At 43.5% G+C, this 16816-nt stretch overlaps 1 protein-coding gene and 1 non-coding gene across 2 annotated transcripts in view; one reads left to right on the top strand and one right to left on the bottom strand.

Moving 5' to 3' along the window:
- Positions 1–16816, bottom strand: part of LOC124720242 — a 219654-nt gene that overhangs the window by 81977 nt on the left and 120861 nt on the right. The gene's annotated exons all lie outside the window — the stretch shown is intronic.
- Trnat-ugu lies at positions 75–149 on the top strand. Its single transcript has one exon. It is a non-coding gene; the product is annotated as a tRNA-Thr (tRNA).

Below are 16816 nucleotides of genomic sequence, written 5' to 3'. Positions count from 1 at the left end.
GTGGACAGTTGGGAATATGAGTCTCACGGGAAGCGTGCAAGGGATAAGTCCCTGCAGTCGGGCTATTCATCTGTGTCCTCGGTGGCTCAGTTGGATAGAGCGTCTGCCATGTAAGCAGGAGATCCCGGGTTCGAGTCCCGGGCTGGGCACACATTTTCAGCTGTCCGCATCGAGGTATATCAACAACACCTGTCTGCAGCTGAGGGATTCAGTTAGTCATCATTTATTCCAGGAAAAAGCTGCACGGTCATGAACAGTATTCTGTTCTGTCGAGAACAGTTATTTTCTTCATGTATATAAACTCTGGTAGGTTGTAGGGGACATCAAAACAAATACTTTTCGCTAATGCCATTTTTTCCTGTGAGGATTATTTAAACCGGTAGAGGCCGTATTACGCTCTTCAGTTGTTAGAGGCCGTATTACGCTCTTCAGTTGTAGGCAACTGCTGTCCACCAGTGTAGTAGTGCATTGTCTCTGTTTACTAATGGAGCGATAGACCTGCAGTGAGTACACTGATATGGTCGGTGCGTACTACGTAGCGCACCACAACGGACGAGCTGCACAGCGGGTTTATCAACAACAATATCCTAATCGCCGTATCCCGCATCGTACGACCTCTGCTGCTGTGTACCGACGTCTGTGTGAGACTGGGTCATTTAGCAGATTACCTGGAAAGGGACGCCGTCGCACGGTAAGAACGCTGCAATTTGAGGAAGCTGTCTTGCAACATGTGGAGTGGGATCCTTCAATCAGCACTCGTGCAATTGCACGTAACATGGGGAGGAATCAGACGAATGTAACAACAGTCCTTCGGGAGTAATTGTTACGTCCATTTCACATACAGCGTGTCCACAACCTGGAACCAGTTGATTATCCACCCAGAGCACAGTTTTCGCAGTGGTACCTGGAACAGTGTGAAATGGAACCTACATTTCCGTCCTCTGTGTTCCTGTGTTGCTTACCGATGAAGCAACGTTCGGGCGTGATGGAGTCTTCAACATGCACAATTCGCATGTTTGGAGTGAGGATAACCCACATGCCACAGTTACTGGCGCTCGTCAAGTGCGGTTCTTCGTTAATGTGTGGGTCGGTGTTGCTGGGGACTGTTTAATTGGGCCGTATCTGCTACCTAGGCCATTAAACGGCAGGCACTATTACAATTTTCTCGCCAGAGCATTGCCAGAATTGCTGGAAGACGTCCCGCTCCCTACAAGACAACGCATGTGGTTCCAACATGACGGGGCGCCGGCACATTTCAGTCGTCGTGTGCGTCGATTCCTGGACCGACGGTTCCCAGAAACGTGGATTGGCAGAGGTGGTCCTGTACCCTGGCCTGCTCGATCCCCAGATATGTCCCCTCTGGACTTCATTTTGTGGGGAGAGATGCGCGACCTTGTTTACACAACTCCTGTTTGCATCAGAAGAGGATCTGGTTGCCCGGATAGTAGCAGCAGCAGGAACAATTCGGGGTACTCCTGGGGTTTTTGCCCGTGTCAGACAGAACATGATCCGACGGTGTAACCTTTGTTTACGTGTCATTTTTGAAAATCTACTTTAATTGATATTATGTTGTGTTAATCTGTTGTCCCTTGGTCATAAAAAATGGAAAAGTGTTTGTTGGTTTAATTAATTAGCCGCCAGAGAAAGTTCCCCTACCGGTTTAAATACTGCTCATAGGAACAAATGACATTAGGGAAAAAATATTTGTTTTGATGTGCCCTACAACTGCCCAGAGTTTGTCGGTTTTAATACTTTTCACCCTCTAGATAGCCAAGGGGAGTACTTCGGTAGAAGCTAGGATCATTATTTGGTAAGAGTAATTTTCTATTTTTTTTTTAAAAAGTCCTGTCCTGGAACTTCTCAGACAAAGGGAGTAATCCAGTAATTTTATAAAGTTCAGTGTATTAACTGACTTTGTAGTATTTAATCGCGGCCACCCTCAGTTACTTTAGAGACAGTAAGCACATTATTGCTGTTTTGTTTTCGGAAACTTTTGAAAGTAAAACGGGTCCTTTTGGATTTAAATAATTCAAATTACGCAAAGTTGACGTCCGTTTTCTTCACAAAGTTTAAGGGCAATGGAGAGGTCTGCCTGTTGACAAAACCTGGGTATCTCATTCTGAACTGGTAACAACAAGGCAGTCAATGGAGCAGCACCAGCAGTAAACACCAAAAGAGAAGAAATACGAGGCACCCTCTCATTCCCGTGCCTATTTTGCCCAAAGGGACCGCCATTATTTCACATGCGTGTGTGAAGACTCTGAACATACTCGAGAACAGTTCGCGATGAGTTCCATCTGATGACACTCCAAAAGAAACCCGCAACAAATAGAAAGGCTGTGAGGACGGGCGTGAGTCGTACTTGGGTAGCTCAGTTGGTAGAGCACTTGCCCGCGAAAGGCAAAGGTCCCGAGTTCGAGTCTCGGTCCGGCACACAGTTTTAATCTGCCAGCAAGTTTCATATCAGCGCACACTCCGCTGTAGAGTGAAAATCTCATTTTGGAAATAGAATGCATCCCCAAAACTCAGAACCTGGGACCACATCGTCAGACTGCGCCCGACATATCGAGTAAATCCACGACTCTTTAAAACAATCGAAATCCTATGTACAAAACCGCCTGAAATGTCTCATTGCTTTACAAATGAGCTGAACACATATTTCACTTTAAGTGTGCAACTCAGAAGAAGTTGAAGAATGGTATGAAAGTAAGCTTAAGTTTTGTTGCATGTCCCTAAGTGCATTATGGAACTCTGAATGAATAAAGTCTGCCTAATCTGCGCTTCATTTTAAGCAAAAGGTAGTTTTTCACCTCGGTTGTTTGCTTTGGGGGTGTGGACCAAACAGTGATGGCATTGGTCCCATCAGATTGGGGAAGGATGGGAAAGGAAGTCGGCCATGCCCTTTCAAAAGAACCATCCCAGCATTTGCCTGAAGCAATTTAAGGGGGGTAGGACGTCAAACGGGCCGACTTGGAGCAGGAGAGGCACCACAGGACATTTTAATTTCCAGTGTCTATAAATTTACAAATAAATTCATAAAACTTTGTCAGAATCACCAGGAAGGATTCAGGACTCACACTCATTGCAGTGGAAGTTCGAAAACATACAAAAAAAATTTTTCCGTGTGAAATTTCATCATTTTTTTCACTTACTAATGGCTGCATTTGTTGCTATAGGTACACTTTTCTTCATAGGTTAGAGAGATTCTACGTTGAATTCTGCACAGCATACATACCATACTTACAGGTGTATGAAACTCTACAATTTATTTAATTTACGAAGAAACGAATGATCCGTTGTATTTTAAACTTCATGTTTAGAAAAAACACAAATTTTGTAGTTAATTACCTCAATTTTTACCACAGTTTTTAATAGATTTGGAAAATTCTAGAGTTTCATACACCTTTAAGTATGGTTTGTATGCTGTACAAAATTCATCGAACCATCTCTCTTACTTATGAAGAAAAGTGTACCTATAGCAACAAATGCTGCCATTAGTAGGTGGAAAAAAATGATGACATTTCGCATGCAAAAAAAATTACTTCGTTATGTTTTCGAACTTCCACTACTATGAGTGTGAATTCTGAATCCTTCCTGGTGATGGTGACAAAGTTTTATGAATTTATTTGTAAAAGTATAGACACTGGAAATTAAAATGTCCTGTGGTGCCTCTCCTGCTCCAAGTCGGCCCGTGTGACGTCCTACCCCCCTTAAAAATGGTTCAAATGGCTCTCAGCACTGTGGGACTTAACATCTGAGGTCGTCAGTCCCCTAGAACTTAGAACTACTTAAACCTAACTAACCTAAGGACATCACACACATCCATGCCCGAGGCAGGAATCGAACCTGCGACCGGACCGTAGCAGCAGCGCGCTTCCGCACAATTTGATCCAGATTGGTCACATATAGATACCTCTAACCGACGGAAAATACAAATTCAGTATGTTAGCTAAATTTCATACGCAGCAACATACACTACTGGCCATTAAAATTGCCAGCTGGTCCTGGCGGAGGTTCGAGTCCTCCCTCGGGTGTGTGTTTGTCCTTAGGATAATTTAGGTTAAGTAGTGTGTAAGCTTAGGGACTGATGACCTTAGCAGTTAAGACCCATAAGATTTCACACACATTTGAAGATTTTGAACATTAAAATTGCTACACCAAGAAGAAATGCAGATGATAAACGGGTATTCATTGGAAAAATATATTATACTAGAACTGACATGTGATTACATTTTCACGCAATTTGGGTGCATAGATCCTGAGAAATCAGTACCCAGAACAACCACCTCTGGCCGTAATAACGGCCTTGATACGCCTCGGCATTGAGTCAAACAGAGCTCGGATGGCGTGTACAGGTACAGCTGCCCATGCAGCTTCAACACGATACCACAGTTCATAAAAAGTAGTGACTGGCGTATTGTGACGAGCCAGTTGCTCGGCCACCATTGAACAGACGATTTCAATTGGTGAGAGATCTGGAGAATGTGCTGGCCAGGGCAGCAGTAGAACAGTTTCTGTATCCAGAAAGACCCGTACAGGACCTATAACATGCGGTCGTTCATTATCCCGCTGAAATGTAGGGTTTCGCAGGGATCGAATGAAGAGTAGAGCCATGAAACGTAACACATCTCAAATGTAACGTCCACTGTTCAAAGTGCCGTCAATGCGAACAAGAGGTGACCAAGACATGTAACCAATGGCACCCCATACCATCACGCCGGGTGATACGCCAGTATGGCGATGACGTATACACGCTTCCAATGTGCGTTCACCGCGATGTCGCCAAACACGGATGCGACCATCATGATGCTGTAAACAGAACCTGGATTCATCCGAAAAAACGACATTTTGCCATTCGTGCATGCAGGTTCGTCGTCGAGTACACCATCGCAGGCGCTCCTGTCTATGATGCAGCGTCAAGGATAACCGCAGCCACGGTCTCCGAGCTGATAGTCCGTGCTGCTGCAAACGTCGTCGAACTGTTCGTGCGGATGGTTGTTGTCTTGCAAACGTCGCCATCTGTTGACTCAGGGATCGAGACGTGGCTGCACGATCCGTTACAGCCGTGCGGATAAGATGCCTGTCATCTCACGAGGCCGTTGGGATCCAGCACGGCGTTACTTATTACCCTCCTGAACCCACCGATTCCATATTCTGCTAACAGTCATTGGATCTCGACCAACGCGAGCAGCAATGTCGTGATACGATAAATCGCAATCGCGATAGGCTACAAAATGACCTTTATCAAAGTCGGAAACGTGATGGTACGCATTTCTCCTCCTTACACGAGGCATCACAGCAACGTTTCACCAGGCAACGCCGGTCAACTGTTGTTTGTGTATGAGAAATCGGTCGGAAACTTTCCTCATGTCAGCACCTTGTAGGTGTCGCCACCGGCGCCAACCTTGTGTGAATGCTCTGCGAAGCTAATCATTTGCATATCACAACATCTTCTTCCTGTCGGTTAAGTTTCGCGTCTGTAGCACGTCATCTTCGTGGTGTAGCAAGTTTAATGGCCAGTAGTGTATTATGTAACATGCACCAAACGGAAAATCATAGCGACATCTGTTTTTCACTGCACACTTTTTCCGAATGTCGCACAGTTTTTCACAATAACTATGACCATTAACCCCCCCCCCCCCCCCCCCCATGAACCATGGACCTTGCCGTTGGTGGGGAGGCTTGCGTGCCTCAGCGATACAGATGGCCGTACCGTAGGTGCAACCACAACGGAGGGGTATCTGTTGAGAGGCCAGACAAACGTGTGGTTCCTGAAGAGGGGCAGCAGCCTTTTCAGTAGTTGCAGGGGCAACAGTCTGGATGATTGACTGATCTGGCCTTGTAACACTAATCAAAACGGCCTTGCTCTGCTGGTACTGTGAACGGTTGAAAGCAAGGGGAAACTACAGCCGTAATTTTTCCCGAGGACATGCAGCTTTACTGTATGATTAAATGATGATGGCGTCCTCTTGGGTAAAATATTCCGGAGGTAAAATAGTCCCCCATTCGGATCTCCGGGCGGGGTCTACTCAAGAGGATGTCGTTATCAGGAGAAAGAAAACTGGCGTTCTACGGATCGGAGCGTGGAATATCAGATCCCTTAATCGGGCAGGTAGGTTAGAAAATTTAAAAAGGGAAATGGATAGGTTAAAGTTAGATATTGTGGGAATTAGTGAAGTTCGGTGGCAGGAGGAACAAGACTTCTGGTCAGGTGACTACAGGGTTATAAACACAAAATCAAATAGGGGTAATGCAGGAGTAGGTTTAATAATGAATAGGAAAATAGGAATGCGGGTAAGCTACTACAAACAGCATAGTGAACGCATTATTGTGGACAAGATAGATACGAAGCCCACACCTACTACAGTAGTACAAGTTTATATGCCAACTAGCTCTGCAGATGACGAAGAAATTGAAGAAATGTATGATGAAATAAAAGAAATTATTCAGATTGTGAAGGGAGACTAAAATTTAATAGTCATGGGTGACTGGAATTCGAGTGTAGGAAAAGGGAGAGAAGGAAACATAGCAGGTGAATATGGATTGGGGGACAGAAATGAAAGAGGAAGCCGCCTGGTAGAATTTTGCACAGAGCACAACATAATCATAGCTAACACTTGGTTTAAGAATCATGAAAGAAGGTTGTATACATGGAAGAACCCTGGAGATACTAAAAGGTATCAAATAGATTATATAATGGTAAGACAGACATTTAGGAACCAGGTTTTAAATTGTAAGACATTTCCAGGGGCAGATGCGGACTCAGACCACAATCTATTGGTTATGACCTATAGATTAAAACTGAAGAAACTGCAAAAAGGTGGGAATTTAAGGAGATGGGACCTGGATAAACTGAAAGAACCAGAGGTTGTACAGAGCTTCAGGGAGAGCATAAGGGAACAATTGACAGGAATGGGGGAAAGAAATACAGTAGAAGAAGAATGGGTAGCTTTGAGGGACGAAGTAGCGAAGGCAGCAGAGGATCAAGTAGGTAAAAAGACGAGGGCTAGTAGAAATCCTTGGGTAACAGAAGAAATATTGAATTTAATTGATGAAAGGAGAAAATACAAAAATGCAGTAAATGAAGCAGGCAAAAAGGAATACAACGTCTCAAAAATGAGATCGACAGGAAGTGCAAAATGGCTAAGCAGGGATGGCTAGAGGACAAATGTAAGGATGTAGATAGATACTGCCTACAGGAAAATTAAAGAGACCTTTGGAGATAAGAGAACCACTTGTATGAATATCAAGAGCTCAGATGGAAACCCAGTTCTAAGCAAAGAAGGGAAAGCAGAAAGGTGGAAGGAGTATATAGAGGGTCTATACAAGGGCGATGTACTTGAGGACAATATTATGGAAATGGAAGAGGATGTAGATGAAGATGAAATGGGAGATATGATACTGCGTGAAGAGTTTGACAGAGCACTGAAAGACCTGAGTCGAAACAAGGCCCCCGGAGTAGACAACATTCCATTGGAACTACTGACGGCCTTGGGAGAGCCAGTCCTGACAAAACTCTACCATCAGGGAGCAAGATGTATGAAACAGGCGAAATACCCTCGGACTTCAAGAAGAATATAATAATTCCAATCCCAAAGAAAGCAGGTGTTGACAGATGTGAAAATTACCGAACTATCAGTTTAATAAGTCACAGCTGCAAAATACTAACACGAATTCTTTACAGACGAATGGAAAAACTAGTAGAAGCCAACCTCGGGGAAGATCAGTTTGGATTCCTTAGAAACACTGGAACACGTGAGGCAATACTGACCTTACGACTTATCTTAGAAGATAGATTAAGGAAAGGCAAACCTACGTTTCTAGCATTTGTAGACTTAGAGAAAGCTTTTGACAATGTTGACTGGAATACTCTCTTTCAAATTCTGAAGGTGGCAGGGGTAAAATTCAGGGAGCAAAAGGCTATTTACAATTTGTACAGAAACCAGATGGCAGTTATAAGAGTCGAGGGACATGACAGGGAAGCAGTGGTTGGGAAGGGAGTAAGACAGGGTTGTAGCCTCTCCCCGATGTTGTTCAATCTGTATATTGAGCAAGCAGTAAAGGAAACAAAAGAAAAATTCGGAGTAGGTATTAAAATTCATGGAGAAGAAATAGGAACTTTGAGGTTCGCCGATGACATTGTAATTCTGTCAGAGACAGCAAAGGACTTGGAAGAGCAGTTGAATGGAATGGACAGTGTCTTGAAAGGAGGGTATAAGATGAACATCAACAAAAGCAAAACAAGGATAATGGAATGTAGTCTAATTAAGTCGGGTGATGCTGAGGGTATTAGATTAGGAAATGAGGCACTTAAAGTAGTAAAGGAGTTTTGCTATTTGGGGAGCAAAATAACTGATGATGGTCGAAGTAGAGAGGATATAAAATGTAGGATGGCATTGGCAAGGAAAGCGTTTCTGAAGAAGAGAAATTTGTTAACATTCAGTATTGATTCAAGTGTCAGGAAGTCATTTCTGAAAGTATTCGTATGTAGTGTAGCCATGTATGGAAGTGAAACAGGGACAATAAATACACTCCTGGAAATGGAAAAAAGAACACATTGACACCGGTGTGTCAGACCCACCATACTTGCTCCGGACACTGCGAGAGGGCTGTACAAGCAATGATCACACGCACGGCACAGCGGACACACCAGGAACCGCGGTGTTGGCCGTCGAATGGCGCTAGCTGCGCAGCATTTGTGCACCGCCGCCGTCAGTGTCAGCCAGTTTGCCGTGGCATACGGAGCTCCATCGCAGTCTTTAACACTGGTAGCATGCCGCGACAGCGTGGACGTGAACCGTATGTGCAGTTGACGGACTTTGAGCGAGGGCGTATAGTGGGCATGCAGGAGGCCGGGTGGACGTACCGCCGAATTGCTCAACACGTGGGGCGTGAGGTCTCCACAGTACATCGATGTTGTCGCCAGTGGTCGGCGGAAGGTGCACGTGCCCGTCGACCTGGGACCGGACCGCAGCGACGCACGGATGCACGCCAAGACCGTAGGATCCTACGCAGTGCCGTAGGGGACCGCACCGCCACTTCCCAGCAAATTAGGGACACTGTTGCTCCTGAGGTATCGGCGAGGACCATTCGCAACCGTCTCCATGAAGCTGGGCTACGGTCCCGCACACCGTTAGGCCGTCTTCCGCTCACGCCCCAACATCGTGCAGCCCGCCTCCAGTGGTGTCGCGACAGGCGTGAATGGAGGGACGAATGGAGACTTGTTGTCTTCAGCGATGAGAGTCGCTTCTGCCTTGGTGCCAATAATGGTCGTATGCGTGTTTGGCGCCGTGCAGGTGAGCGCCACAATCAGGACTGCATACGACCGAGGCACACAGGGCCAACACCCGGCATCATGGTGTGGGGAGCGATCTCCTACACTGGCCGTACACCACTGGTGATCGTCGATGGGACACTGAATAGTGCACGGTACATCCAAACCGTCATCGAACCCATCGTTCTACCATTCCTAGACCGGCAAGGGAACTTGCTGTTCCAACAGGACAATGCACGTCCGCATGTATCCCGTGCCACCCAACGTGCTCTAGAAGGTGTAAGTCAACTACCCTGGCCAGCAAGATCTCCGGATCTGTCCCCCATTGAGCATGTTTGGGACTGGATGAAGCGTCGTCTCACGCGGTCTGCACGTCCAGCACGAACGCTGGTCCAACTGAGGCGCCAGGTGGAAATGGCATGGCAAGCCGTTCCACAGGACTACATCCAGCATCTCTACGATCGTCTCCATGGGAGAATAGCAGCCTGCATTGCTGCGAAAGGTGGATATACACTGTACTAGTGCCGACATTGTGCATGCTCTGTTGCCTGTGTCTATGTGCCTGTGGTTCTGTCAGTGTGATCATGTGATTTATCTGACCCCAGGAATGTGTCAATAAAGTTTCCCCTTCCTGGGACAATGAATTCATGGTGTTCTTATTTCAATTTCCAGGAGTGTAGTTTGGACAAGAAGAGAATAGAAGCTTTCAAAATGTGGTGCTACAGAAGAATGCTGAAGATTAGATGGGTAGACCACGTAACTAATGAGGAAGTATTGAATAGGATTGGGGAGAAGAGAAGTTTGTGGCACAACTTGACTAGAAGAAGGGATCGGTTGGTAGGACATGTTTTGAGGCATCAAGGGATCACCAATTTAGTATTGGAGGGCAGCGTGGAGGGTGAAAATCGTAGAGGGAGACCAAGAGATGAATACACTAAACAGATTCAGAAGGATGTAGGTTGCAGTAGGTACTGGGAGATGAAGAAGCTTGCACAGGATAGAGTAGCATGGAGAGATGCACCAAACCAGTCTCAGGACTGAAGACCACAACAACAACAATGAGCATTAACGAAATTATGAGCGCACCATCATAAACGTGACACATGAAACTCTAAGTAAAGCAAAAATAATTTTTTCAGAAGTTCTGTAAAATCGTTTGAGAAGGACTGCACCTCGATTCTGTAAGCACCGACTGGCCGAAAACTGACAAACGCTTGTTGGCCTCCCTTTCCGAAGTAACGACGAAAATTGGTCATTGCGCATCGGCCACTTTATCCTATGCTGACTCTGCTGGACGAAGAGACTCGGGGCATTTGCGAGGGATCAGTCACGCTCAAGGCAAAAACAGTTTATAACTGTAATACGAACTTGGCGTGTTAAATTCTTCGTGTACTGTTATACGCCGTAAGCCGCAGATTATGACAGCATTTTAAATTCGATCAATAATTTCGCAAAATATTGAAAATAGAACTTTCGTTGTCCTGCCCTGCAACTGGCATCAGGCGTTTTACTAATACGTATTAATAGGTCCATGCATGACAATGCACGTTACCAATATGTGCCGACAATCCGTGAACGAAAATGCGATTTTTCAGGGTATGTCAGGCTCTATTGATCGCAGACATAAAGGCTGAAGTCTTTTGGATATTCTGCAGTGAACACACAGTGCATCGTGTAGAAATAATCCGAAAGCAAAGATCGCTTAAATACCGCCACATTTCTAGAGAGAGTTTCGTTGTGGAAACTATTAAATGCATCTCGCATTGAAATACGTACCAAATTTCGAGGCTCAGTAAAACATCGCCAATCTTGGAGATTTTGCATTTGTCTAAATTATACGTGCCTTTTGCGGTGCTCCTGCTACAGCTTTCTGTCCTGTTTTGTATACCATGGGGGATCAGTTCCATCTCTTATTAATTTATTTGGTATGAATATCTCGAGTGCTGTTGATACTATTTCTTTGAACTTAAGCTACATATGGTCTTCATTTACATAGTTTGGAAGGATTGGAGACTATCTCTTAGAAAGACGTCACCCGAATTTTTAGCTGCTTTTATAAATAGATATATTTCGCGTTTAGTTTTGGTGAATTTCTTTGTTATGGAATTGAGCCTCTCTACGACTGCGTGTTCACTAATCCCTGTATCCGTCGTGATTCTCAGGATTATTTGTGGCTAAGGGGTCATGTGTGTTTTCGTAACCATTTACAATTTGAATGGCCTCGTGAACCGATTGTTCAAAATAATTTTTAAAAAAGCGTTTAGAACAGTTACGGAAGTTATTTTCTATCTACAATAGGGTCAGAAGATGTATTTTTGTCAACATACGGAAGGTAGATTGAAGTCACTGCCAACTATAATTGTATGAGTAGCGTACCTGTTTGTGGTGAGACTCAAGTTTTCTTTGAACTGTTCAGCAACTGTTTCATCTGAGACAGGGGGTCGGTAAAAGGAGCCAGTTATTAATTTATTCCGGTTGTCGAATACAACCTCTGTCCATACTAAGTCACAGGAACTATCTGCTTCAGTGTCGCTTGTGAGTTGGAACAAACATTACATTATTTTTCCTTAAGTTGTGCTTCTTTTTTCTGTTGCAGTGCAGATCATTACAATTACGGCTTTTCCCTCCAAAACCTAGGATGCTTTCTCCGTGACCCTGTAAATACCAGAGCTAAAGAATGTAGAACAACAATGTACGTTACAAGCGTAGCATTCTGTATTACTTCATTTCCTTATTTATAACATTTTAAAATTGTACGTCGACTTTGGATGACATGTCAGTCATAGATGTTCTTATCTCTATCTACTGAACGCATTTTCAGTCATTTTTTGAACACTGTCCCGCTACACCTTATTAACTAATGTTTCGCCGCAAGGGATATCGCATTTTAGAGTGTAAATTAATATGGAGTATGTCATTCTTTTTTTCACACATTCACATACCCATTTCTTCTTTCCTTATCGTCTTTTATGCATGCAGTTGTAGTATTTAAATTAGGCACAATGACGAATCGATTCCACAGACCGAACGTGAGGAGAGGGGCTAGTGTAATTGGTTAATACAAACCATAAAAAAATGCTCGGAAGTATGTTTTTTAACACAAGCATACGTTTTTTTAAATGGAACCCCGTTAGTTTTGTTAGCACATCTGAACATATAAACAAATACGTAATCAGTGCCGTTTGTTGCATTGTAAAATGTTAATTACATCCGGAGACATTGTAACCTAAAGTTGACGCTTGAGTACCACTCCTCCGCTGTTCGATCGTGTGTATCGCAGAGCACTGCAACATACGTCGCGTTTCTACAGAATGATCTGCCAACGTTGCTCGAAAATGTCCCACTGGAAACGCGTCGACGTATGTGGTATCAGCATGCTGGTGCACCTGCACATTCCGCAATTAACACTAGGCTGACCCTTGACAGGATGTTCGACGGGCGTTTCATAGGACGTGGAGGACGCATAAATTGGCCAGCCCGTTCTCCTGATCTTACACCTCTGGACTTCTTTCTGTGGGGCACGTTAAAGGAGAATGTGTACCGTGATGTGCCTACAACCCCAGAGGATATGAAACAACGTATTGTGGCAGCCTGCGGCGACATTACACCAGATGTACTGCGGCGTGTACGACATTCATTACGCCAGAGACTGCAACTGTGTGCAGCAAATGATGGCCACCATATTGAACATCTATTGGCCTGACATGTCGGGACACACTCTATTCCACTCCGTAATTTAAAACGGAAACCACGTGTGTACGTGTACCTCACCCCTCATGGTAATGTACATGTGGGTCAGTGAAAAAGACCAATAAAAACGTGTTAGGATGTGGACATAATGTGCTGTTCCAGTCTCTTCTGTACCTAAGGTCCATCGCCGTTCCCTTTGGATCCCTACGTAATTCTGTGCTCTCCGATACACACGATCGAACAGCGGAGGAGTGGTACTCAAGCGTCAACTTTAGGTTACAATACCTCCGGATGTAATTAACATTTTACAATGCAACAAACGGCACTGATTACGTATTTGTTTGTAAGTTCAGATGTGCTAACAAAACTAACGGGGTTCCATTTAAAAAAACGTATGTTTGTGTTAAAAAACATACTTCCGTGCATTTTTGTATGGTTTGTATTAAACAATTACACTAGCCCCTCTCCTCACGTTCGGTCTGTGGAATCGGCTCGTTAGTATTTGATGTGGTTTACGAAATATATCCAGCGGTAACGTTAGGTGACTCACCATATATATACTTGGCAGAAATAATTACTACTGACATTATCGTCGGTATTGCTTTCGTTTCCCAAAAGATATAAATATTTCGATTTCGGAAAAGAAGCTCTGTATTTGGCCAAGATGTCGAAGAAGAAGGTCCCTTACATACTGGTTGTATCGAGTAAGATGTGGAGACGGCGGTTTGAAAGCGGACAGAAGTACGAGGAAGGCCGTCCCTTACCTGAGGGATCGCTACTCAAGAAGCTACCTGGCGAAGGGGCAAGCGTGGCGGAATTCCGGCGTGGCAAATGTCCGGCATTCCTTCAGTATTGTATACTGGATAACCAGTTTCAACACACTAAAGGTGCCATCATCGGATCTGAACGTCGATTATCATTTATAAACCATTTGGATATAACGATACATGAGGCAGACCAGCTGATATTGTGATAATGATTTTACTTCAGCTGGTCTGCCTCATGTATCGTTATATCCAAATGGTTTATACATGATAATCGACGTTCAGATCCGATGATGGCACCTTTAGTGTGTTGAAACCGGTTATCCAGTAAACAGTATTTAAGCGATCTCTTTTGGATATCCCTTGGCCTAGCGACCATTTAAAAATCTAGCGGAAGATCGGGTATACTGGTAGCTATATTACAGCACACGGTCAAAATTTAAATGTTACACACTTCCCTTAGCCCAGGCAAAGTCAGCAAATCGGTCGGTTCTTTTGCGCTAGGTGTAGTCCAGGGTGTGCTTGAGCACTTTGTAAAAGCGCCATTTTTTCGTGGACGGTACCTGGGAAAACCCCGATGATTTCCGGGTAAGCAAAGTACCAGTTGTGGGGTTGACCACTTCTGTAATTTCTGTTCGTGGCAGATCGTCGAAATTTTTACCGTATGTTCTTCAGATGATATTCTCGGGGAACTTCGAAATTTTTTTCGGTATGATATTCCACACCTAGATCCAGAGGTTCAAATTTACCATATTTTTGCGCGTAAAATATGACTGTAATATCTGGTTTGAGACGTTAATGTCGTTTTAGCTGACGTAGTAAGAACATGACAAGGGTTCTAGGGTCACGAAACTATGTTTTTACTTGACATTTTTTTCGCCAATAATACTTTATAACCCCCTGTCTCTACAATATGGACAGTTCACGTCTATACAAATATGTACCAAATGGTAATGCAGTAATTAAAAATGGTATGTAAAGGTTTTTTTATAAATTACCGCTACCAGTCACAAACTTCGTCAACTATTGGAATACTTATTTATTTAGCGACATGTTTCGACGGTTAAACCTCATCTTCAAACTAAATGGCATTACAAAAACAACTTTAAAATAATGCCATACATATGTTACATAGTCTTTTAGTGAATGATGTGGTCATCTTTTTCTTCTGGTGTGGCAATCTCGTACTGATGCGCATGGGTACCTCCATTTCCGTGCCTCTCCAGGTCACTGTTCACAAATTGTCACTAACACAGCAGTGACTTGGAGACACGATCACAAACAGTTCTGTAGTGCAATTTATAAAAAAGAAAAAAAGAAAGGAAAAAATCCTTTACATATTGCTTGAGACAGTCACGGTCGAAATATAGTAAAAATGCCTTCAAATTCAGCTAAAAATGGACTAGAAAAAGTCATAACATAACTGACGAGAATTCAAAATGATTGCAAAAAATTATGTAAAACCGGGAAGACTGAGAACTCAGTAAAATACCGCTAATAATATTTTTACTCTTTTAAGAAACAAATCATAAGCGGAGCGTTTTCAAAAGCATGGCGATCGATGAGCAAATAATCCAGAAAAAAATGTAAATCAAACGATTTTGTGCTAACCTTATACTATGCGTACGATACCTATTTGTTGTTTGTGCGTGTCAAAGTATATAAATGTATAGAAGTAAACAGATACGAGTAAACTGTCAAGAGTTTACTGATATATCGAGTTCGTTTTATACGAGCAGCATATCCCCAGCTGTAGCGGGGAAAAGAATCGAACTAGTGGAATTTTTCCGCTGGTGATTCCAGCACTATTAGTAATTAATGGCGAGGAAACAAAATCTGTTCTTTGTTATACATCGTACTAAAAACAGCACATCCGTGATCCAACAATCTGTGCTGGAAACACATGTAATTATCCCGCCTCAATGAATATTTCAAAACGTAACGTAAAAACCCTGTTCGGTGAATTCTGCTGCCTGTCGGTGAGGCCGCGCAACTGCGCAGTTGTTTTGTTGAGCGACCGATAGATGGCAGCTGCGAAGTCTACCCGACACTAGTTCACACCAAACGTAACATGCGAGGAAGAGATCCAAGTTACAGAGCGCATCAAGTAGCTAGATATGAAATTTGTCAGTCTCTCTGTCTGTCGACTGTTAAGAACCCTTTTTCGTTGGAAAAGGTAGGCATATCATGTTGAAATATACGTCACATACAAATTTCTGTGGTCCCTTTGCGATGTAAAAAATTTATGCTTGATAATGAATGGAATGAAAAGTCACAGACATTTACGTCAAATAGTTTGGTAGACGCAAATGACTCACCAAAACCTACAGGGTATCTCCCGTTGACCTGGAATCATTAAATATGGCACGAAGGAAGATTTCACAGTACAAGTGAAGGAAAAAAAAAACATATGTTTTTACCATTAGAACTTAATACTGCATTCATCACCTGTCGAAGCATAATAGAAAAATACTAGTGCATTTAGTCATGAAATGTAAATTGTAAGTAAAGTAAAATATTTTATTAAACTTGTCTCTCTACCTACACAAACTGAAGACGCCTCTCGCTTCTTTTAGTATGTCCGGGCTAGTCCAGAATGAAATGTGAGGCTAGCCTATAGATAGAAATCATTCATAAAAAGTAGTGTCTTACAGGGACCTGTCTACGGTAACAGGTGACAGATGAAGCGTTGGCAGTTGGTCACTCTGACTGCGCCTTTCAAAATAGGAAAGATCGCAACTGGCAGTGTTAGCAATTCTGTTTCTAGCACGCGCCTACACAACACTTGAAATGTACCTGCGTCTGCTCGAAAGCCCCCACAGAATCGAAAACATAATAAAGAAAAAAATACACGTTAGCAAACGGCGGCCGAACAATCCCTGAAATACCTATAGGGGTGTCTCTGAGAAAAGCACTTTGTAACAAATAGAGAAAGAATAAAAAAAACTATGCGCTGCCCGTCACATGCCATACATAATCTTCTGAATCCAGACGTTGTGATTATGGTGCATTTACACGTGAAAAGATGCATGGCGTCCACCCCCACTACGTCCTCGTATTTGTATCTGTCGCTAATACCATTTACATT

This window comes from Schistocerca piceifrons, chromosome 11 (assembly GCF_021461385.2).
Source record: "Schistocerca piceifrons isolate TAMUIC-IGC-003096 chromosome 11, iqSchPice1.1, whole genome shotgun sequence".
Taxonomy (NCBI): Eukaryota; Metazoa; Arthropoda; class Insecta; order Orthoptera; family Acrididae; genus Schistocerca; species Schistocerca piceifrons.
Note: the sequence above shows the minus strand (reverse complement) of the source record. Positions and strands in the feature narration are given on the sequence as shown.